The following is a 25,579-nucleotide window of genomic DNA, read 5'->3' as shown; positions in this document are numbered from 1 at the left end:
TTTATTTGTCAATTTCATTGTTGTGAGGTGGAAGCATAGAGTTGTTTTAGTTCACATTTTTCTAATTGTTAGTAATTTAAGAGCATTTTTTTCATTAACCTGTTGATTTCTTCCTTTGAAAACTGCTTGTTCATATCCTTTGACCATTATTCTATTGAGGCATATTCCTTGTTCTTATATATTTGAATCAGTTGACTTTATATCTTGATTATGAGACAGATCTTAATCAGAAAAAAACCTCACTGTAAATTTTTTCCCCATATAACGATTACCCTTTTCATATTAATTGCATTGATTTTGATTTTGAAAAACCTTTTTCACTTTTTGGAATCAATTATCTATTTTTATTATGTGACAATTCCTATTTGTGTAGTCAATAGCTCTGTTACTGAGCTGAATTAAATTGATGAGATTAAATTTGAAGATCTGGCTTTGGAGCAAGTAACAAAAAGAATTAAGTGTTGTATACTATGTAGCAATCTATGCATGCCATGCAGAAACTTGTATGTCATAAACACTTTCTTCAAGAAGAGAACTGGCAGGAACAAAAAATGGTTAACACCAAATAATAGCATGAAAAATGAAATTCATTATATCTTGACAGAAGAAAATAAAATGGTTATGCATGTGAAAGTTATTTCTGAATCAGCTTTTGGGGTACAGTCAAAGCACTGATTTGTTAAAACATCAAAATCATTACCAAATAGAAATTAGACTGTGTGCCATTTGACAACAATTACAAGTTGTTGATGTTACAAAAAAAAAAAGGAAAATTGATACACAGACATTAATACAGACTATCACAATTTCCTAAGGAAATTTAACAAGTTCAGGTTTATTGTCAGTTGTCAAAAGACCTTAGAATGACTTTAGCCAGCAAACCCTTGATCATCTTCTCAAGTAGAAACAAAGTGTTATATCATGAAAAAAGCAAGAAGAGGTAGAAGGGAAAAAAAATCTATAGAAGTCTTATCAGGAGATTCAGTTAAGTCAGATAATCTATATGACATTTAATGTAGAAATTGAAAATAGTTTTATCACAAATGGGTGAAATATGAAGCTAATATGAAAAGCTGTTATCTTCATCATTATTAATTGAGCCAATATAACTTGTTGGTTCATTTCATAACTTCTTGTCCTTTCCTATTGATTCTAACAGGACATGTGATACAAGAATATTTGATGGTTTGGTTTGGTAATATTCAGCCAACCTTTCAAACCTCCTTGGGCTGCAGTTGGTATTTCAGGTCTCAACTGAATATAGCAAATATTCCATCCTGCCTCCCTTCCTGCTTTACCTCCTGCCTTCCTCCCTTTACTTGATTATAGTTGTGTATGATGATTTGATCACTATGTGACCTGTGATTTCTCTACCATTATGAGGTACCATTTAGCCTGAGGTGTATCTGTTCTTCTTCTGTAAATATGACTGGTCTGTGAGATTAAATTATCCTCATCCCCATTTAGTGCCTAAATCCTATTATTATATGCTAGTTTGCCCTCTTGCTTTATGGCTCTCTGGTTCCTCAACTAATCACTACTTGGCTTTTATTCTGTGATTATGTTGGTTAATGCATATGGGAAATATTGACCTATTCAAATATTTGGAACCTGTGAATAAATTGTCTGGACACAATATTGCAGTTTACTTATACATTCTTTTCCCCTGTTTTTCAGAAAGTAGCTGAAAAGTTCTTTTTTTCCTTTTTGGTAACCTTGTTTAGGAGATCTTTGTACTTTAAAATGCCCTTAAAAAATCAGAGAGATACATGGGCTATCATTCACATTGGGAATGATTATGGCAAATACATTTTAATACTTTGAACATTTTAAGAAAATATATGCTAGGCATATACACTGTTTTGATACGAAACTATTATCTAAATATCATCATAATTACTTATACAATTTGAAATTATTTTGGATTTATTATTTTAGGTGTGGAGGAGCTCTGGGTGAGACCCCACTCTGGAGCAGTAAGAGTGGGTTGCGTAGAATCACCTAGCCAGTCTCTGTCAGAGTCAAGACTTGGACTCAAGTGTTACCGACTCCAGGGCGAGTTTTTTATCCACTGTGCCTTTCTTACTATATAATTATACATAATAAAATTACTTATTTTCATTTTGTTATTAAGTATAATGACCCCTGAAATTTGAGTCACATTATAACTTTATAAACTTTGTAAGTTCATCAGAGGAAACTAGAGTCCAAAGAATTAGGTTACAAGATTTTGAGATGTTGATGCGCAGAATGATTCATTTTGGAGGGTTGTATTTCATGCTGTTGCTAATGTCTGTAGGTATCATTGTATCCCTACCAGATGAAGCAAACTTTCAGTTATTCCAGATTTCTTGAATTATTTAAGATGTATACATCTCTTTCATACTATCACATCTTAAAAATCTTGTGGAATTGGACAGACATTTTTTGGTCAGTAGTTTGTCATGCTTTTTGATTTTTGTCTTAGAAAAGAATTACTCATTTTTTCCCCTTGATATAGTTATACATACAACTAAAATTTCTTCCATTCTATTTTACCAGTGAATAGGTATTAAAAATGTGCTTTGTATGATTCTTGCTATTATTATGCCTTTTGGCTGTAATATTTATTCACATAATTAAATGAGGTAGCAATTGTAGCCTCAAAAGTAATATATAAATAAGTCTTAAGGGAGGGAGGTGCACCTTTATGTTGGTGCCTAAAATTTTTTCTGAGTAACTAATTCCTTGGAGTTTATATTTGGAATGACAATACAAAAATTGTATATGCAAATTAATGGCACACATATGTATATGTACACACATATATATGTTCATGTGTATATATACATACAAGCCATTTTGGCTTTGTTTCATTGAAAAAAAATAACTGATGTGTCAGGAGAGAAGAGTAAAATGTTAGTTTCAGCATGAGTACTTAAAAAAGTCTGTATAGTATATATAGTTCCCTTTAAAAAAGTTTTACTTTTGTAACAAGGCATTTTTTTTTTTTTATCACATTCATTTCTGAGTCTATCCCTTCTCATTGCCCTGACTGGCCCCGTGAGCCTTTCCTTGTAACAAAGGGAAAAAGAAACCAGACATCAATCATGTCTGATAGCACATATAATATAGCATCCCATTGTCATAGTGGAATTCATAGACTGTCACTTCCACAGTCATGGCAGGGAGGTGTAGATTTCTCAGCTTTTTTCTGGGACCAAGCTTGATTATTACAATTACACAATATTTATAGTCATTTCATTCTTTTTTCTCCTCCCATTGCTGTTTTCACATACATTTGTTTTTTGTTTCAGCATAGTTCAATGTGCATTATCAGCTCATGGAAATCTTCCCATGTTCCTCCTAGTTCTTCACATTTGTTTTTTTCTTATTCATTAATCTTTTACATTCCTATAACAAAACTCTTTTAGCCATCCCCCAATTGATGGACGAATATTTTGTTCCTAGTTTTTTTCCTCAAAAAAGTACTGCTAAGAATGTTTTGATGTCTCTCTAACTTTTATTTGACTTCCTACTATTCTATTCTAGGTGTCACCAAAGTGGTGACGTAGTCAGGAAGACCTGAGTGCAGATTCAGTTTCAGACATTGCACCCATCATTTAGCCTGTTTCAGCTCAGTTTTCTCATCTGTCAAGTGGGAACAGTAATGGCATCTACCTCCCAGGGCTGCTCTGAGGATAAAATGAGATAATGCATGGAATACTCTTTGCAGATGCTAGAGTGCTGTGTAAATGGTGGCTATTGCTATCATAAATGCTAGCTATGACAGCCATTGTGCTTACCTATGAGATCTCTGGGTCAAAGTGTATAAACATTTTAGTCGCTTTTTAGAGTACTTCCCAATTGCTTTACAAAATGACTGGCTCAGTTCACAGTTCCATCATCAACAGTATATTGGTAAAGAGTTCACTTCCTTTTAAAGGAACTCAATAAAAGGATGATTTAAAATGCTCCTTGCAACCCACCTTCAGACTAAGACTTTAAGACTAAGCAGAAGCAAAGGAAAAATAAAAGACTTGCGTCATTTAATAACTACATAGGCGGAATGGTTTAAAATGTGAAGAATTTCTTCCTGTCATTCTGTAGTTCATTAAACCTGTGTTTTTTTTGCATATAATTGAGCTGTTCCAAGAAAAGCTTCAGAACAGCTGTAATTACAGCTGCAGATTTAGTCAAAATAGGGGTTTTTAAGGTTTCTTTACTTCCCTTTCACAGGCTTTTCCTCACCTAAGGTGAAGAAAATATAGTTGTGAAAGTTTTGGTACATTCAGGATTCCTGAAACTCAAGTGCCACGTGCAGGAACGTGCAGGTGTAATTATTGCCAATTATTGATTGTGCTGGACCATGTCCAAACTGGGCAGAGTGAAATAATTTCTGCCACTTTATCTCTGAGTTGAGTTTCAAGCTAATATGTATTCTGAATGCATGTGCATTCCAAACAAAATTTGATGATTTAATCAAGGTTCCAGCATTCCCACTTGTGATCTCTTATTGAACCTACTTAAAGGAATAATATTTTAAGACTGAATTTGGGCCTATTTTGAAGTTACTACCATCTGACATAAAATGTAGATGCCTATTTCTTAATTTTTCTTTTTAACATTTGTTTCTTCCTATCTGTTGTTAAGAACTTTTATTGAAAATGACTGGCATCACCTTGCCTCGGTAGCAGATTGGTTGATCCTTCTGGCTGATTCATGAAGCAGAATCTAACAATAACTCTGTAATAATTGTTAGGTATCCTGATGATGGAACATAGTGCATGGCAACCTTAGGGTTGGAATTGGGAAGAGGAAGATGTGGAGATTGCCAGGGTTTTGGTCCAAGAGAATAAAGCTATTTTTATCATGTCCAATCCATGTGTCTTTTTCCATTTCATCTAGGACTGATTTACAGGTCAGTCAGATGTTGTAGTTCTAGGTCAGGAGTGGGGAACCTGGGGTCTCGAGGCCAAATATGGACTTCTAAGTCCTTGGGTATGGCTTTTTGACTGAGTCCAAGTTTTATAGAACAAATCCTTTTATTAAGGAGATTTCTTCTCTGAGGTGTGGATCAGTCAAAAGGCCACACTTGAGAAGCCAGAGGGCCACATGTGGCCTCAAGGCCACAGGTTCCCTACCCTTGGTTCTGGGTAATCTGCAAAACAAGAGACTCAGATTAGGTTCATAGGAGAATCATTAGATTTAGAAATGAAAATGACTGTACCAATCATCTAGCCCAGTACTCTCATTTTAGAGATGGTTGAAGTAACTAGGTCTGATATGTGTGGTAAATAGCAGAGCAAAGAAATGAAAATTGAATAGTTAAGCTGTTAGATTTTGTAGCTCCACAGTTTTTCAGGCAACAGTTATTTTAGTGGCTACCTTGTGTCTAGCATCCTGCCAGGAGCTATGGGGAATTAAAAGGAGTATGTTATCCAGTGGGCAGCTAGTTGGCATAGTGGAATCAGGAAGACTCCTCTTCCTGGTTGCATATACTTACTAGTTGTCTGACCATGGGCAAGTCACTTAACCCTGTTAAGCTTCAATTTCCTTATCTGTAAAATGAACTGGAAAAGGAAATGGCCAACCACTCCAGTGTCTTTGCCAATAAAACCACAGATGGGGTCACAAAGAATTAGACACAATTGCAACAATTGAACAATAACGACAAAGTCACTGCATATATTGTTTTGCTTGTCTGCTTACTTTGAATCATTTCATATCTCTTATTCCTATAATCATATTCATGATTTCTCATGTCACAAGTATTCGTTTGCATTCCCTTACTAAAACTTGATTATCCATTTCCCAATTGATGATCATCTACCTTGTTTTTAGTTCTTTGCTACCATAAAAAGTGCTACCATAAATATTTTGGTGTATAATGAGGCCTTTCATTTTGCCGTCAATCTTCTAGCACTATATGCCTAGCAGTGGGATGTCTGAGTCAAAGGGTATGTATGTTTTCATCACTCTCTTCCCATTTTTCAATTTCCCAGTTTCTAAATTGCTTTATAGAATTATTACATACCAATCACTACCCTCTATAAACTCTTCACTTTTGCTACCCTATCCTGTTTGCTTGATGTGAAATGAAACATCAGGGTTATTTTAATTTGCATTCTTCTTAATGATTTGAAGCAATATTTCACATAATTTTTTTAGGAGTTTGTAGTTTGTTTTTTTTTTAGAGAACTCTTTATTTCTTTTGAGAAACTTTTTATTCTTAGAACTGTTGTTTGACCACTAAACTACTGAAGGAATGGCTTCTAGTCTTATATGTTTCTGTTACTTTCCAACATATCTTAGATGATAGACTTTTTCCAGAGATATTTGATGCAAAGACTATTTCCCAGTTGATTTCTTTCCTTATTTGCATTAATTTTTGTTCAATCAAAATCTTTTAAATTTCAGGCAATCAGAATTTTCCATTTTCTGTAATTGTCCTGCTGCTTTTTAAAGAACTCATCCCTGTAGCCAAAACCATATATTCTAATAATTTTAATCTGTGATAATCAGATCATATATTCATTTTGAATTTATTATGGCATATGATATTAAAGACCCCATGTGTTCCAGACTTCTTTGCAGTTTTCTCTGCAATTCTTGTCAAATAAGTTCTTTCACTGATAATTTATTTGATAAACTTATTTTTTGGGTTTATTGAACACTAGGTTATTGAGTTGTTATTTTTGTTTCATCATTATAATTTTCTTTCACATAATTATTGTTTCTGTGATTTGCTCTTTGACCCATTTATTGTTTAGGATTCATTGCTAAATCTTCATTTGGTTCTGTGAGTTCAGTTATTTCTTGCTCTTCCTTGTCTGGTCTGTTCCATTGGTCTATTCTTTATCTTTAAATTAGTAACAAATAGTTTTGATAATTACTGCTTTATATTAGCATTTGGAATCTGAAATTTCTAGTCCCTTTTCATTCACCACTTTTTAAATTAAGTTCTCTTGACATTATATTTTTCCAAATGGATTTTGTTATTATTTTGTCTAGTTTTGCCAAGTATTCCTTTGATAGTTTGATTGGTATAGCACTAAATCTGCTGGTTAACTTCAGTAGTTTGTCATTTTTGTTATACTGGTATAGTCCATTCATGAGCAGTGAATATTCTTCAGATTATTTAAGGTGATTCTTATTTCTTTAAGAAGCGCTTTATATTTTTATCTATACAAACCTAGAGTGTACAGTAAAAGATGATTCGTGTGTGTGTGTGTGTGTGTGTGTGTGTGTGTACACATTGTATATATATTAATTTGAATGGGACTTACATTTCTATTATTGCTTCTCAGATTTTGATATTGTTAGATAAAAATGCTGTTGTTTTTTGGGGTCCTATTTTCCATGCTGCAGCTTTACTGAAGATATTGATTGTCTTCATTAGGCACCATAGAGGCATAGTGAATAGCCTTGGAGTCAGTATGATCTGAGTTCAAATCTTGCCTCAGACACCGAGTCCTTTATGTAAGTTAACTGTGTTAGACTCAGTTTCTTCATCTTTAGAATGTGGTTGATAGTATTGCACACACACACACACACACACACACACACACACACACACTATTACAGGGTTGTTTTGAAGATTAAATGAAATATGTAAATCACTTTGTAAACCTTAAAATTCTGTATTACTGTTATAATTATATTAGTTTTGTCAGTGTGATGTTCTAAGTAAACTCATGTGTCAGCAACTAAGGATAATTTTGCCTTTTTTTTTTTTTTGGAGTACCTTCATGCCTTCAATTGCTCTTGTGCTATTGCTAGAATTTCCAGAACTATATCAAATGAGACTGCTTTCCTCCATTATTGATTGAGAAAGCTTCTAATGCAGAAATTTTAATTTTTTTTTTGTCTTTTGCACCTCTTTGGCAATCTTGTGTTGCTCATGGACACTTAAGATTACTTTTTTTTTTAAGTTCATAAAATAAAGGAAAATGAAGGAAATAATATTATATTGAAATATAGTTATTACAGTGTTTAAAAGAAGCATGTTCATGGACTCCAGGTTAAGAATCCCTGATCTAAGAGGGGAATATATTGGGAGGACAAAGGGAGAAATGGAATGGGGCAAATTATTTCTCATAAAAGAGTCAAGTAAAAGACTTTTCAGTGGAGGGAAAAAGGGGGTAGGTGAGAGAAAAAACATGAAGCTTATTCTCATCACATTTGACTAAAGGAAGGAATAAAACGCATACTCATTTTGGTATGAAAACCTATCTTACAATACAGGAAAGTGGAGGAGAGAGGGATAAGCAGGGTGGGAGGGATGATAGAAGGGAGGGCAATAGAAGGAGGGAACAATTAGAAGTCAATGCTCTTGGGTAGGGACAAGGTCAAAAGAGAGAATAGAAGAAATGTGGGGCAAGATAGGATGGAGGGAAATATAGTCAGTCTTACACAACACGACTATTATGGAAGTCATTTGCAAAACTACACAGATATGGCCTATGTTGAATTGCTTGCCTTCCCAATGGGGATGGGTGGGGAGGGAGGGAGGAAGAGAAGTTGGAAGTCAAAGTTTTAGGAACAACTGTTGAGGATTGTGCTTCCATACAACTAGGAAATGAGAAATACAGGTAATGGGGTATAGAAATTTATCTTGCCCTACAGGACAAAAGATTTGGGAATAAGGGAGGGGAGGGATGTTAGAAGAGGGGGCAAATTGGTGATAGGGGTAATTAGAATGCTTGGCGTTTTGAGTGGGGGGAGGGGAGAAATGGGGAGAAAATTTGGAACTCAAAATTTTGTGCAAACGAAGATATTGAAAACTTAAATAAATTTAAAAAAGATTTAAAAAAAAAGAATCCCTGATCTAATGTTTTCTTATTGTAGATATCAGCTTTTTTTAAAAAAGATATACTCTTTCTTATTAAACAAGATTCCTCGATGTCTGTGCTTTACAGTTTTTTTAAAGCATGGGTGAGTGTTGTACTTTGTCAGACTGTTTATGCATTTCTTGATACAGTCGTGGGTTTTTTTCTAGATGACTATATTGTTTTCTTAATGTTATCATCATCATTCCACACATCACTGACATAAATTCAAGTTGATCATAGTGAATGATTTTAAAAATAAATTTCTTTAATATTGATTAGGATCTTATTTAAAATATTTTAACATATACATAGGTTATAATTGAAACTGCACTGAGACTTTTGAAGCATACTGTTTACAAATGATATTGGTCCATGCTTGTCTTTCTTTGCCTTAATTTTCTCATGTTTTGGGTATTTAGGCTCTATTTGTCTCATAGTAGGAAGTTTGACAGAATTCTTCTAAACTTTTGAAAATAATTTTGTTTTATCCTAAGTGTTAGCTGTTTATTAAAAATTGAGACTTAAGATTTTGGGGTAAGAATTTATTATTTGGCAATAATTGTTGGGAAAACTGGAAAACAGTAGGGCAGAAATTGAGCATAGACCATTATCTTGGTGTACCATGCATGATAAGATCAAAATGGATATATGACCTAGATATAAAGAAAGATGTTACAAGAAAATTTAAAGAGCATGGAACATATTGCTTATCAATAGGTGAACAATTTATGAATAAACAAGTGATATAAAAACAGAAGCTACCCATAAATTTTTATCAATTTAATGGAAAAAAGTTCAAAAGCTTGCTGAGACAATTCTAATTATACCATCAGATTCCCCATCACTGGCAACACTGCCAAGTTTGTCTCACTTCCTAAAACCCTGAATTTTCACCAACTTCTTCCAGCTGCTTATTCAGCCATATGCAGAAATAGCCCAGTAATAACATTATTTAGTAAATCTGAAAAATGAACTGCCTCAATGCCTAGTAAAAGCTTTTCCTTATTTAAAACAAAAAACCAAATCAACACCATTATGTTCAATGTATAAAACATTTGTCATTGTATTGGTTTTGATTCTATGACTTTGTATAGGTGTTTCCACATTTCCTCGCGTGATTTATGCTTATAGTTTGACCCCATTAAAAGAAGTAAGCAGCATGATGTAGTTGATGAAAGCTGGTTTCAAAATCTGGAGGATCTCAGCTCATGTCCAACTCCTTGATGTATATGGGCTTTGTGTCCCTGGGCAGGGGTTTATGGGGTCTTCACGGAGGAACCCCTTTCAGGGTCTAAGTTGCTGAGCAACTGCTGATCTGGATTTCTCACTCTCTCTTACTCCCTATCCAAACTGTTGCCAAGGCCTATTGATTTTACCTTTGTAACATCTGTGGAATTCATTCCTTTCTCTTTTCCTACACTGCCATTGCCTCACTTCTTGAGTATTGTCTGCTGGTAGGTTTACCTGCCTCAAGTCTCTCTCTATTCTCTTAAGGCCATCTTCCATTCATCCATGAAAGTGATTTTCCTAAAACTCAGATCTGATCATATTGCACTCCCTGCTCCTACCCCCTATCCCCCCCCCGCCCCCCACGCCCCCAATTCAGTGACTTCTAGTGGCTTCCTATTGTTTCTAGGAGCAAATACAAAATGCTCTGGCATTAGAAGCCCTTTGAAACCAAGCCCTTTGAAACCTAGCCCTCTTCTTCCTATCCAGTTTTCTTACACCTTTCTCCCCTTTTTACTCACTCTTCTATTCAGTGACACTGGCCTTTTGGCTATTCATTGAACAAAACATTCCATCTCTTTGGCTACAGCATTTTCTTTGGCTGTTCATCATGCCTGGAATATACTCCTGTGCTCCTCTCCAACTACTGACATGGCTTTTTTTAAGTCCCAACAAAAATCAGGCATTCTAAAGGAAACCCTCCCTAACCCCTTTTAACTCCAATGCTTTTCTCTTTATAGCTTCAGCAGTTATCACAGTGCCAGGCACCTAATAGGCATATAATAAATGTTTGTTGAATTGAATTGTTCTACAGTGGTAGAGGGAGTTTTCCTCATTAGGATTTCCCTATACCAATGAAATTATAAATCTTGTTTTAAAAAAATAGCACTATAATATTCTCTTGCATCAATATACCATCATGTATTCAGTTATTCTCAAGTCATCAGACATGTAAGTTATTTCCAATTTTCTTGCTATTATAAATTGAGCAAATATGGATAATTTTGTACTGATTGACCTTTTATCCCTTTAAATGATTTTGAGGATAAATCAAAGCCTGGTAAAAATACCACTCAATAGCTATTTCAAACTTGGTCACTGCTGCCACCCACCAAAAGATTTACAAGTGTTCCTCCTGAGTCAGTAAATGGAAATGCATAAATTATTTGGGACTTATGCTTTAATAGTATTGTTTGAGTATAGTTCCATAAATCTTCCCAAGTGATTAGGAGTTTGGAAAAGAATTGGAGTAGAACTGAAGAGCTGATGATTTAACCTGTTAATAAAACATAATTACTATGACTCATCCTCAAGAGATGAAATTATAATAATCAAGAATAAGCACAGGTTAATGAATGAACCGCTTTGTATTAATGATGGCTCTGACAAAAGAATTTTTAATATTTAAGCAGTGTTTAGTGTTTTCAACTCATTTTGCAATTCAGAATTTGGGTTTTTTTGTTGTTCAATTGTTTAATTATGTTTCACTCTTTGTGATCCCATTTGGGGTTTTCTTGGCAAAGATACTTGAGTGGTTTGCTATTTCCTTCTGTAGCTCATTATATAGATGAGAAACTGAGGCAAGCAGGATTAAATGACTTGCTTAGACTATAGTTCTAATAATGTCCAGCTTGAGGAACTGAAGTCATTATAAAACACCTAGGAGTAGACTAGAAGCTCAACTGCCAATGATCCTTTAAGAAAGGATTTCTTCAATGGATATGAAGTCTGAGGTCCTTTCTAACTATAATGACATTGCTATAATGTCATATATAACTTTCTAACTATAATGACATTGCCAAATCATAGAATCATGTAGCCTCTGTTTGAAGACCTCTAATAAGAAGGAACCTACCACTTCCAAAAACCTTCCGTTTTTTGCTGGCTCTGAGTGGTAGTCTTTTTTTTTTTTTTTTAAACATAAAGATACATTTGCCTCTTTGCAACTTCTGCCCTGTGAGACTAAAGAGAATGAATTTAATTAGTATTCCATATGATACAACTATCACATTCTAATCTTTTCTCTAGGCTCAAGATCCCCAGTTAATCAATGGACCCTACTATGGCATAGACTCAAGGTCTTTTAGTTTCCTGGTTTGCCTTCTTCTGGATCCCTCTGGTTTATCACTGTCTTTTAAAAACTGTTTACCTAAAATAAGACACAATAGTTAAGATGTAGTTTGACAAGGGCAAAATACTTCCTTATTTCTGGAAGCTATGTCTCCGTTAATGCAGCCCAAGAACACCATAGCTTCTTTCTGGGTGTCACATTATACTGTTGACTGATACTGGGTGTGCAGTGCACTGAAACTCCCAGGTTTTTTTTTTTTGTTGTTGTTGTTAAAGCAAATTCTTAACTGTGAGCTTGAGTATAAGACTTTTATTTCTTTATCACTCTGGGCAAGTAATGGTTGTAGTTCTAGTTCCTTTCCTCTCCAGAGTATCAATTTTTTTTTCCTTTGAGGGTTTTCTTGTAGCTGTTTTGACATCAGTGTCTTAGTTTTTTCTTGATCTTCCTTGTCACTGTAATAGCTTTTTATGATGAGGTTCTTTTTGTTGTTTGCTCATTTTTTTCCTAACTTATTTCTTGACTTTTAACTTTATGTTAAAGTTAACTTTAAATTTGACTCTGCTGCCAGGGTGTAGACAGTATTGGCTCAAGCTTCAGGCCTTTTGTGCTGCTTTTTTCAGATCTAGTTCTGGGGGTCTGTAAGTTTTCAGTGTTCCCAAGGTGGATATGATCCAAGGAGAGGTTTGGTCACTGCTTACTTGCCCTTTTCTCTGGTTTTTACTCCGAAAGGGATCTTGCTTTCTTGAAGACAAATGCTAATGTTCTTCTTAGCCCTTGAACTATGACCAGTGTCTCTGCTTCCCTGAGACCACAAGTGCTAGTGGAACACTGGTTACCTAGAACTGGGTATAGGTAATACAACAGGGTTCTATACCCAGTGTCATCAAAGGGTCCCCTCTAATCTCTTTCTGACTAGTTGTTAGACCCCTTTTCTTTCTCTGGGCTTAGAGCTCCTGAAGCTGCTGATCCCACTCTTGTAGCTTCCTCCAAGGCCCAGTGCTTATGCTCTAATCATCCCCTACCCTGGACATCTCTCCTGCTGACCTCCACAGTTGTCTTGAGCTGGAAAAATGTTTCACCCTGTCCTTTTGTGAGCTCTGCCCTTCCAGAATTTGATTTCAGGCATTATTTGAAAGTTATTTGGAGGAGAATGTTGGCAGAATTCAGCCAAGTTCCTGCCTGTAGTCCACTATCTTGACTCATTTGTTTCATTCTTTGTGTGTCCAAGACCTAGCATGGTGTTTGCACATAGTAAGTGCTTAGTAAATGGTTGTTCTTTGTTTCTTTCTGGCTGCTTGTAGTATTTTCTCCTTCACTTGATAGCTCTGGAATTTGGCAATGATATTTCTTGGGGTTTTTAGTTTGGGATCCCTTTCGGGAGGGGAACGGTGGATTCTTTCGATGACTATTTTGCCCTCTGAGTCTAGTACTTCTGGGCAGTTTTCCTTGATGATTTCCTGGAAGATATTGTCCAGACTCTTTTCTTCATCATGGGTTTCTGGCAGGCCAATAATTCTTAAATTTTCTCTCCTGGATCTATTTTCCAGGTCAGTTGTTTTTCCAATTAAATATTTTACATTTTCTTCTATCTTTTCATTCTTTAGATTTTATTTGACTGATTCTTGTTGCCTCATTGAGTCATTAGTTTCTACTTGCCCAATTCTAATCTTCATCATATTGTTTTCTTCAGTTAACTTTTGCATCTCCTTTTCCATCTGACCAATTTTTCCCTTTAAGGAGCTATTTTCTCCATTTAATTTTTGTACTTCTTTTTCCATTCGACCAATTTTCCCAGTTAGGTTTTGTGTTTCCTTTTCCATTTGATCAATTTTCCCAATTAGGTTTTGGGTTTCCTTTTCCATTTGATTAACTCTTCCTTTTAGGGAATTATTTTCTCCAGTTAATTTTTGAACTTCCTTTTCCATTTGTTCAATTTTCCTTTTCAAAGTGATGTTCTCATCAGTGAATTCTTTTTTTATAATTTTAAAATCATTGGCCAGTTTTTCTTCTATTCCCTTCTTCAGCTTTTCCAGGTAATCTAGTTGTGCTTGCGAGAAATTCATAGTCCCTTCTGAAGTTTCAGATGGAAGTACAGTCTCAGCTCTGACCTCTTTGGTGTTTGTGTTTTGGTCCTTATCCCCATAGAAAGATTCTATGGTTTTTTCACTTTTCATCTGCTTTTTCCGATTCATGATGTTGGCTGAGTGTTGTAGCTTCTGGTTCTTTCAGTCAGAAGGTACAGAACTTTGTGTTGAGCTGATGTGTGAAGAAGCTAAAAGCAGGTTTTTGTTTTTTGTTTCCCAGATCAACCCTGGGGTTAGCTTGTTAAGTGTGTGGGAGGGGTGGTCTGGTCACAGGAGATTTCCTCAGCTGACCTGAGGCAAAGGCAAGGTCAGGGGATGGTGATCCCAGCTTCCCTATTGTCTTCCCTTTTTCCCTTGGAGGGCTGAGGCACGCCTAGATGCTAATGCATGTTCCCACCCCTCCTGGGGCTCGTCTCCCGGCACTGAGGCTTGCCTGGGTCTCAGTGTGAATTTTCTCTGCTCTGGGTCCTCTGTCCTTCCGGATTGCCTCCGCCACAGTAGGAAGAATCCCCCTTTGCTATTTTCCTAGCCTCTGGTGTTATGAGACTATTTGCCCCCTTCTGCTGTTCCCGCTGATCCAGGATTTTTCTGGGGAAATATTTTATGGTTCTTTCACAGTCATCAGGGGGGAGGAGAGAGCATTTACTGATCACTCCGCCATCCTGGCTCCCGGAAGTTCAAGTAGGTGACTTACCGAAGTTTTAGTCTTCAGGCTGAAGGTTTCAAGGGCTGCTGCGCTGATATCTGGCGCTCAGTGGCTCTCACCGGCTCGGTTTGGCTGGTCTCCTGCTCCGCTGGTTTCGCCCGCCACTCTCGGGCTTCTCAGGTCCCTTCCGCCCTGCTGCGCTGACCGCGCTGTGCTGTGCGCTGGGGCTCACCCCCGCAGAACAGATCCTTCCCTCGGACCTTCCAGTCTAACCTGGGCTCCGAATCCATCAAAGTCTATCACCCACTGGATTCTGCACCTCCAAAGTTTGGTCAGATTCTCCTTTCAGAGGTATCCAGAGGAATTTGTCCAGGAGCTTAGGTGAGTCGTTGCTTTCACTCCGCCATCTTGGCTCCGCCCCCAATGGTTGTTCTTCGATTAATAGTCTAGATCTTTCGGTTCAACCTAGTGAGATGATGGAAATGAATAAGATGATATTCAGTGGTCTTCCATTTGGTACAAAAATCAATTTCAGAAGTACAAGTTGGAGGAGACCCAGTTCTACAGCAATTGTTCTGAAATATGTCTGGGGTTTTAGTGGAATATAAGCAGTTTTATTTGACAACCAAAGAAAATTATATAATTTTTCAGTATACGAAAAGAAGCATAGTTTCTGACAGTTGAGAGGTAATGATCTCATTGTACTTTGCCCTCACAAACTTCATCTGAAGTATTATGAATAGTTCTGGGCTCCAAACAACGTTGATAAACTGGAGAATGTCCAAAGAAGGGCAGCCAGGTTGGTGGGGGACCTTCAGCTCATTTCATATACAATATGGGTTGAAGGAAGTGTACATATTTTACTTTAGAGGAGTCTGTCTGCAAGTATTTGAATGACTTACATGGAGGGGAGATTAGAGATTTTCTTTTTAGTCTCTGAGGACAGAACCAAGAAGCTATGAGGTGGTTGCCATGAGGCAACTTGAGGTTCTAGGCTAGGAAAAATTTTGTAACAATTAGAATTGTTGATTTTTGAATGGGCCGCCTCCTAGGGGAGGGTCCTTTTTCTGATGTTATAGTGGGGATTTCTTTTGTACATGATCTCTCAGATGCTATGATTTTGTAATTTAGCTTAACTAAACCTGGCTGAGTTTTTAGCCTGGACTTAAGAATCCAGTTTCACTTTTACTGTGAATGAGCTATTGTGGTAGGAGTTTCTGTGATGGTAATAATAATACCTTATATTTACATAACTCTTTAAGGTTTGCAAAAAAATTTACATAGTTTCTCTTTTAGTCTTCACCAGTCCTAGTATTATTAACCCTATTTTACATATGAGGTGCCTGAGACTAAGGATGGTTAAGTAATTGTTCCAAGTTGTAGAACTACTGAGTGTTTGGGGATAAAATCCAAAGATGTTGGGGATAAAATTTCAAATATTTTGACTCCAGCCTCTCACTAGGGAGTGGACATCTTGTGATTCCCATTTTGCTTATGAGGAAATTTGATTCAAAGATGTCATGATCTTCCCTTGGTCCCACAGTTTGTGAATTCAGTTCAACAACAGTAAGAAAAGCAGAATGGTAACTCAAGTTTTCTAACTCTATGTAGCCAGTGGTCTTTATAGTATTTCAGTGTTCTGTAGCCTATAAATAACTTCTTGCACCTGCTTATAAGGAAGATAGAAACATCATCAGTTTTAAAAGAATATGTTCCAGATAAAGGGATGGGCACGACTGCATGGAGACATTAGGCCAATAAGTTTGGTTTCTTTGGAACACCATGTGTTTGAAATAAGGCTAAAAATGTAGTTTATAGCCATTTTGAATGACAATAATTCTTGTACTTTATCCTGGAATTCAGTAGGAAGCCCTTCAAGATTTTTCAGAAGGGGAGCTCAAATCAGAATCATTATTTACATTATATTTACTGTTACTGGGAAAGGAGGAAGCAAGAGATCAGACCAATTAGGAAGTTCTTCTAGTAGTCTAAGTGAGAGCTGATGAGGGCCTGAAATAGGATGGTGCCAGTGTTTGAGTCAAAAGTGAGGGATGAATGTGTGAGAGAATGCCAAGGCACATGTAGCAAAGCAAGTGGAAACTTTGGATATAAGGGAGGACAGAGTCGAGAAGTTGGAGCTTTTGAGCCTGGGTGACTATGTGAAAGGGGGTAGGAAAGTTTCAGGGGGAAGATCATGAGTTGATGTGTTTAGTCAAATTTTATAGAATATAGTGTTTTATTAATAATATAGTGAATCCTTGTATAACAAACATATGTAGTACATTTATGCCTCTGTTGCAGTATAGTTCTGGTGCTGGTAAGGTTAGTGACTATCAGTATAAATGTAGGTATTTCACCTTACCCACTCTCTACTTTAGTTTCTTCATCTGTAACATGAGGAGGTTGGACTCAATGATCTCTAAGAATCCTTCCAGCTCTAAAATTCCCTTACTCCATGAATTTTTATTCTGGCAGTCATTAGGAGGCTGGAAAAGAAGATGCCTTGGAGTAAATCTTGTTAGGAGAAATATTATATCAAACTCTTGACTTTTTCTCATGAAGACATATCAGTTTCCCTGTGGAGCCCCCTATTCTCCTTCCTTCTCATTATTGAAAAACAGTTCTGCATTTTAAAAAAATGTTCATTGGTCATAGTCTTAAGTGTTTTCTTTTTTTAATGTTTTCAGGGACACATGTGAATAGCACTGGATTGACTACATTGTTGAAAGGGAATGACATTAATTGAAAATGGATAAATTTATCACTTTTCTATGTAATTGGATTTTTAATTTTAATGCTCTAATTATATTTGGCTGAAATTAGTATTAAAATTTTATAAGTTAAACAGGACTTAGTGATTGTGTGTTGTCAGTATAGGAGTATAACATGCAAGCGGTGATGGTATGGATGAGAAGAAAAGGGGAAGGGAAGAAGCATTTATTAAGCACCTACTATATCCAGTCACTGTGCAGAATGTTTTAGAAGTATGATCTCATTTGTTCCTCACAAAGTAGTTGCTGTTGTCCACATATTACAGTTGAGGAAACTGAGGCTACCAGGTTAAGTGAGTTGCCTAAGGTGACAGCTAGTAAGTGTTTGAGGTTGGATTTGAACTCAGGTTTTCCTGATTCCTGGCTCCAGGCTTGATATTCTAGTCATTCTCATGCTATATGAAATGAAGAATTGCCTAATAATTAAAGAGAGGTAGTGCTGCATAATAGCCAGAAAGCTTATGTCAAAGCCAAGAAGACTTGGGTTCAAGTGTGGCACCTGACATACCGAATGTGTGTTTCTGGAAAAAGTCTCTAAACTTCTTGGTGCTCAGTACAACTCTAGCCTATTGGTTCCTGAGGAGATGCTGACCAGCATTGGTAAGTACAATTTCCTCACTTGAAATCACAGGTCCAGTTCCTATCCCTGTAACAGAGAGGTTGTTTTAAAGATGAATGAAATTTGCAATTAGTTTGGGTTATTTTATTATCTCATAAATTTATAAGAGTCATGTTTAATAAAAGAATCATAACCAAAGCTTTCAGAGAAGTTTCAGTCAAGGAACATGGCGACTTTGTATCTTTTTGTGTTTTCTTGTGTTGACTATGAACTGCTGTGTACTCTTACCATTTAGTTAAACCTCGTCCCATATATGTTGTTTCACTTAGGCTACTGAAAACAAAACAAAACAGAAAACTTTCTGTTTTACTTTGTTAGCTAGATTGATGGAAACAACAAGTTATTCAACTCCAACTTATAACTTTATTTTTAAACCTAAATTTTACTGAATCTGCCTATAGCAATAGCTAGCATTTACACAGTGATTTAAGGTTTTCAAAATATGTTGCAAGTGTTAACTCATTTTATCCTTACATCAGTCATACTAGGTAGGTGCTGTTATTCTTCCCATTTCATAACTGGAGAAACTAAGGCAGACAGAGGTCAAGTGATGTATCTAGGGTCAGATAGCTAAGAAGTATCTGAGTCAGGATTTGTACTCAGATATTTCTGTTGTCGCTCCTTCCCCCAAAATCCCCCCTCCCCTCCATTCCAGCACTCTAGGTACTGTACCCCCTATTCAATATTCTTTACTTCAATATTCTTTTCAACACCTTTATACACCTTAGTAACTATGAAGGGTTAAGCAGCTGTTTTTGGATAGCCAATGCTTGCAATTGCTTCCTTAAAACAATATCTCTAGGTTCTTTTTCAGAATTCATGAAGGAGGTAGTTTCAGTACTTTTAAAAGAAACAAGCTTGGACTGTGTGCAGATAAAATACCATTGTAATTGTTTCTCTATTGTGAAATACATAGAAAATGTAATTCTGCATATTTTAAACTCAGTTTATTTTCCAAGTACAATGATGCTCTTTATCTCTGAGAACTTTGTTGTATCATGCTATTCTGAATTCACATGAATTATTGAAATCTCTAGTGTAGGCCTGTTACAGGCAACCACTGTCTGACAGTTCCATTTGATATCTGTCTCAACATTTTCAGAAACAACATTTAGATCTGATTGGGATTGTAATTCTCAAGTCTCTAATAACAGAAAAGTATAGATTTATGACTGGGGAGTGGGGCGGAGGTAAGTGGTGCTGGAGAAGGAGAGTAGGGAGTAGGGATGTCGGTTCTGTCACCTTGAGCAAAAATCCTTCAAATCCTTTTTGCTTCCCCCCCACCCTTTTCTGACTATAAATTGGAAATGATAATAGTAAAATGAGGGAGGGAAAATGAAGAACTCTTGGGAGAATTAATCTGTTAAAATTCATAAGAGACTTTGAGATATTTCTAAAATTTAAAAAACACAACAAATCTGGTTTTCCCCAGAGTTTTCTTTTTGTGATCACATTGTTCATTACTTTAAAAAAATCCATAACCCAGTAATTTAACAGGTGCCTTGAGGTGGTAACCATTTTAGTGCCATTGTCATCATTATTGCCAATTTATGAGCCCCAGGAATTTTGTGCCTGTAGTAGAATGGTTGTTGAAACCTTGTCTATCTACTCTCTGATAGTTTTTTTTTGGGGGGGGGTAAGGGAAAAATCTCCCACAAAATTTCTTTCCTGGTATCATTTTCATTACTGATAATTATATCTTTCTTCTTGAATGATTTCCAAACTGTTTTGAGATGCAATTTGTAATGATCACTCTATCCACTCACTGAGGTTGTATTCTACGGTAGTACATTCTGACAATAGCTTTTAAAAGTGAAATCAGCTAATTGAAACTCCAGTGGAATCCAGAGCAGAAGCAAGTAATTTTCTAGGTTAGAATCGGCCAAAATGCCAATCTGAAAGTCTTTTTCAGAGAATTGGAAGATCATTTAGATGATGGGGAGGAATTATCAACAGTGTGTTTAATCACCTTTATGGCCAACAGATTCTTTATATCTTTCTCTGTTTCTGTTTTTCATCTTAAACCCATTTCCTGTTTGAAGTTAGAGCAATGTAGTCAACATCTTTCCCATCTGCAGATACTCATTAAGTTGTTTGGCAGCTTTCTTTCTTTTTAATAGGTAAATTAATCTTAATATTTTAATTTAGCCTGCTTTTGATCCCTTTAATCCCTGACACTGGCATATCTTTCTTGAAGATATGAATATCTAAAAACAAATTTTTTTGTTTTAAATTTAATTGGGCCTGGATCAGTGATGAAGATAAGGTGATTTTATAAGGGCCTTTCCAGCTTCCAAATTCTACATTTTGTCATTTTAAATAAAAGTATTCTCATATCTTCTTTTGTATTCTTTTAAATACTTTCCCATAAGGATAATTTTTTTCATTGCTACTTTGTTTGATGCCCTGGGCCTAATAGGATGTTGTACTTCCATCTGTAAGTACGTAACTTACTCAGCTTGTGGCTCATCTTGACCCTCAGGTTTTTAGTGAAGGTAATTTGTGTCTTGCTATTCAATCTCTGTCTTGTTAGGAAATTATTCGTGGTTGCAGGGGATACCTTGTATTTTTACCTGTTGGATGTTGTCACCTATTGTAGCAGATCTCAGTTTGGTCTCAATGATTTTGGATTCTATCCTGCGCAATCACAGCCTTATGAACTTGTTACTCATAAGCTGATTGGCAGCTGAAAGTCCAGGGAGCTAAGGACGTGTGTGCTTTTTGTACCTCTGGTCTCAGATCATTAAATCTTAGACAATGTTGGGGAGCCCAGTATGTGGAGAATTCTCCTCTTTGTTTTCCCCTATTGATTCCTCTTGTGATGTTACCTCTACGCACAAAAATTAGTATGGTGTTTTTTTACCTGACAGAAATCCTATCAGTTTTTTTATGCCCAGATCTGATTACATCCATCAGTCAACCAATCAGTCAGTCGACTTTTAAGTACCTACCTCATGTCAGGTGCTGTACTGTTTTTGGGCATTCCAGGTATTTAGCTGTTCTTGATTTTTTTTTTTTTTTTTTTTTTACACAGAATAAAGATCAAACTGCTGTATTCTGGCATTCAAGACATTTCATGATCTGGTTCTTCCTTTTCTGTTCTTATCTAATAATAAATATAATAGCTAACATTTATATGATCTTTAAGGTTTACCAAGCCCTGTGCATATATTATTTCAGTTTAGCCTCATGACACCTTGTGAAGTAGATATCATTATTATACCCATTTTACAGATGGAGAAACTAAGGTGGAGAGCAAAGTGAAGAGACTTTCTCAGAATAACTGTCTGAGGCTGAATATGAACTCTTCTCTTCCTGACTCCATCAGGTCAGCACTATATCCTCTGTACTTTGTATCTCTGCCTCCATATAATTTCAAGTTATTCCCCTCCATAAAACTTGTGGTCCAGAGAAGCTGTACATTGTTGGTTTTATATTTTCTGTACTTTTCTTGTCATTGTTCAGACCAGATTTCTTATTCCTGAAATGTACTCACCATCATTCTCACAGGGCAGTTACGTGGCTCAGTGGATAGAGTGCCAGGCCTGCAGTGAGGAAGAGCTGCGTTCAGATTTGGCCTTAGACACTTAATAGCTGTGTGACCATGGGCAAGCCATTTAACCTGTCTGCCTCAGTTTACTCATCTGCAAAATGAACTAGAGAAGAAAATGGCAAACCACTCCAGTATCTCTGTCAAGAAAACTCCAAATGGGGTCATGAAGAGCTGGACATGACTGAAATCACCAAACAGCAATAGCCACCATACTAATTTATGCCAAAGTTCTTCATCTTTAGTACTCAGCTTAAATACCCCATTGACACTTGCTCTGATTTCTGTCCCACTTCTTCTAGCTACTTAGTTGTCACTGAGCTATTTCCTTCCTTTGAAATGTGCCAATCATCTTGTACCTCTCATAGGCTTATGAGAACATATAAGAACATTTTGTGCAATTGTTACTTATGTATACGTGCTTCTTTCTTGTTGGCGTGTAAACTTTATGAAGGCAGTAACTGAGTCTTATTTGCTCTTGTTTTCTCTCCCTACCCTTAAGCTCAGTAATTGCATGGAGTAGTAGATGTGTAATAAGTGCTTATTGAAGTGGAAGTAAGCTAGAAAGTTTTTCTTACCATCTTTCTTTCCTGTATTTATTTTTTCCTGATTTAGATAAAAATTCTTTTTCTTTGCAAAATTTCAAAACAATAAGCTGTAGGCAAACTGTTGGAGAAGTTACTTAACACCTTTTGAAATGTTTGTGTATTTTTGTCAGTTGAAAAAAGAACTCCTTAAAATCAACCAAACTAAGTCAAATTTCTTACTAGGCAGAATCATGTGTGGGTTTTTCTTTTTTTTTTTTCTTTTTTCTTCCAAGCTGTAACGAGTCTCAAAGGGACCTATTTGTGCCAATTGATAAGCTCTGATAGGATCTGTTTTGTGAGGCTGGTACTCCATGAGAGCCATGGAGCAGGACAAACTAGCTCATTTAGATTTTGTATCATAAGCTTCACAGGCTAGTGCAAACATCCTTTAATAATGGGATCTGTCATCATTTTCAGTAGAGCTTTTCACTTCCTCTTAATGTCCAAATAACAAGGTAGTCCTTATGATAGTTACTGCTTCATTTTGCCTGATTAGGGCTCATCTCAGTGGTGGCAAAATTGAAGTCATGATGTGCATTTGGTTTCTTGGAAGTTCATGAGAATTTCTGATCTCCAGAAATCAAAACACTACTCATCCTTCAAAGACCCAGTTTAAATCTCACCATTTTCAAAACAAAACAAAACGCAAACTTCCATAATCTCTAATCATCCTAGACATTTAAATTTCTCCTGACTGAACTTTTTTGTAGTTCTTTAATAAGTACTATATGCCTAGCATAAACTGAACCTGGAGTTAGGAAGACTTGATTTCAAATCCAGACACAGTTACTTTCTAGCTATATAACTTGGGCAAATACTTTAATCTGTGTCCTCTTCTGGTTCCTCATCTGTAAAATGGGAATAATATAGCATCTGTCTCTCATTTGAGGGTTAAATGAGATAATATGTGTAAAGTGCTTTGTAAATATTAAAGTTACATATAAGTGGTAGCTGTCAGTATTACATTCTTATAATTATATGCTTTGTGTATAAATCTTCTTAATCCATTCTGCTAGTTTTGAGTCCTTGGAAGTGTCAGACAAAGACTTCTGCCTAAAATTATCCCCCTTACAGACTACCATGGTAATTGGAATTTTATCATTTTTGGAATTATTGCTTTGGTTTCTTGAAATGTTTTTGGCATTCAAGATTTCCCTTTTCACATGAAAATGAGAGACAGCTTGGCTTAGAGCCTTGATTCTAAAGTTCTAAGAACTTGGCTAGAACCTTTGAGTCCAGAAGATCTGAGTTTGAGTCATGACCCTGAATCAGGAAACTTAACTTTTCTCCCCAGACCAATAATAGTATAAGTTTTAGATAAATTGTAGACAAGTAGTAACAAATCCTTATCAGTAGAGGGAATTTACACATCACAAGGTCAACACAAGGGAGAAATAATAGATCTGGACCACCCCCACCCCATAAAAAAAAAAACAAATAAAAATTGATAATAGGATCACTAATACTATTAGCTGATAATACTGTTATCAATTAGGAGAGTTTGAAGGAATCCAAATAACAAATATCTACCTTAGACTGGCTTTGATTAGAAAAGGCATTGGGGCAAACAGAGGCAGTGGTAGGATTTCTTTCAAACTTAATATGGAGAAGAATTCTGAGTATTGTTACTCATTGCCATTCTTCCATTCCTCCATAGTCCTATATCTTTGTGTTCCCCGTCCCTCTGCCCAAATAGTATACCAAAACTCATCATCTTAATCAGTTTCCTATTCTTCCACATTTAAGTGCATGCAGTCTATTGCGTCCTTTTCTCTTATAGGTAGATTGACTCTTTTTTTTAGAGGAAGGAAATAAGCATTTAGTAAGTGCCTGCTATATGTTCCAGGCACTATGATAAATCCTTTACAAATATTATCTCATTTAATTTTTCTTATCTGTGTAGTATTTTTGATCTTTTTTTTCTGGGTCACAGAGCCCTTTGATTGTCTAGGGAAGCCTATAGACAGACCCTTTCTCAGAGTACTTTTTGAAAATATATTAAAAAAAATAGGATTACAAAGGAGACCAATTAAATGGAAATAAAGATGTCTATTTTATGATTCAGTTTCTCAAACCTCCTGAAATCTATATATGGTCCCCTTGGGAATTGATAGACTCCTTGTTCTGGGAAGACTGACTAGAGTTTGAAGGATGAACAATTAGCAAATTAATGTATTGAGAGACTTTATTTTTATAATATATTCCAAAGCTAATTATTTGCATATGATAAGGAACATAGAACCTGACTTCATAAAGTAATTATTGAACTTGATTAAGTGATATGTGAAACACATAATCAACCCATAAGTGACTTTTATAAGCAAAATTAAAGAAAGGCCCTCTTTCTAATGGAACCTTCAACAAAATCCTTATTTGTGAAGTTGTTAATCGTTTTTTATTGAACTTTAGTTATCTTTCCTTTAACGTAGGGCTCTGGCATCTCACTCTACAAACAGTAAATGTTAATTTTATCAGCTACTGAAGTGTACTAAAATATACTTTTGTCCCTTGTTCTTTTGTGCTTAGTTTTTGCCAACCTAGAATTCAATGTGTTACATTCTCTAATTGCTGTAGTTTTTATAAATCCTAATCCTCAATCTAACATTTTAATATATAGAAGCAATTAGCTGTGGTCCAACAGTTTAAAATAAGGAAAGTTAGTGATTTAGGCGATTTCTAGAAAAGGTAAGCAAACTAGATTTTGGCATTTTGAACAAAGCATTTTGATTGGCATATAGAACTCCGTGCCTTCACACAAATACCCATATTTGAATATTTATAGAAGATAATCTGTCAAAATTACTGTTATTTTAATTTGCTAAGCTTGGCTGATTGCTGCAGTCGTGTGGTAGTTGAATTCCAGATGAGGATGTTTCCTAGCCTGAAATATGCTTTCTGTCCTTTAAAGCCACCTCAGTATTGCACCCTCACTGTGGAGCATGTCTTAATGAAACCTCATGTTGTTTTGTTTTGTTTTAGATAAAGTTTTTTGGTGTATGAGAAAGAGAATAGGTTCTTCCTTCTCTATATAATTTCTGTAATTTGAAAAGCTTTGGAAAATCTTTTCTAGTAAAGAAAATCTCCTACCAGGGTTGAAGCCTGGGGAGATCTTATATGGCTTACAAGATGTCATGCAATTTTCTTTCAGTCTGTGGTTTCAGTTATGATGACGATGATGATTAATAACAATAATAGTAATAGTAGTGATTTA

At 35.9% G+C, this 25,579-nt stretch overlaps 1 protein-coding gene across 12 annotated transcripts in view; it reads left to right on the top strand.

The window, feature by feature from the left end:
- The window catches only part of FUT8 (fucosyltransferase 8), a 446,072-nt gene that overhangs the window by 121,250 nt on the left and 299,243 nt on the right, over nt 1-25,579 (top strand). For 3 of the 12 annotated variants that reach the window (XM_072629587.1, XM_072629581.1, XM_072629583.1), the window contains exon 4: nt 21,466-21,559. The exons of the other annotated variants lie outside the window; for them this stretch is intronic. The gene's annotated coding sequence lies outside the window, so the exon portion shown is untranslated. The remainder of the gene's footprint in view (nt 1-21,465; nt 21,560-25,579) is intronic. 12 annotated transcript variants of the gene reach the window in all.

The sequence above is a fragment of the Notamacropus eugenii genome, chromosome 1 (assembly GCF_028372415.1).
Source record: "Notamacropus eugenii isolate mMacEug1 chromosome 1, mMacEug1.pri_v2, whole genome shotgun sequence".
NCBI lineage: Eukaryota > Metazoa > Chordata > Mammalia > Diprotodontia > Macropodidae > Notamacropus > Notamacropus eugenii.
This window is presented reverse-complemented; position numbering and strand designations above follow the sequence as displayed.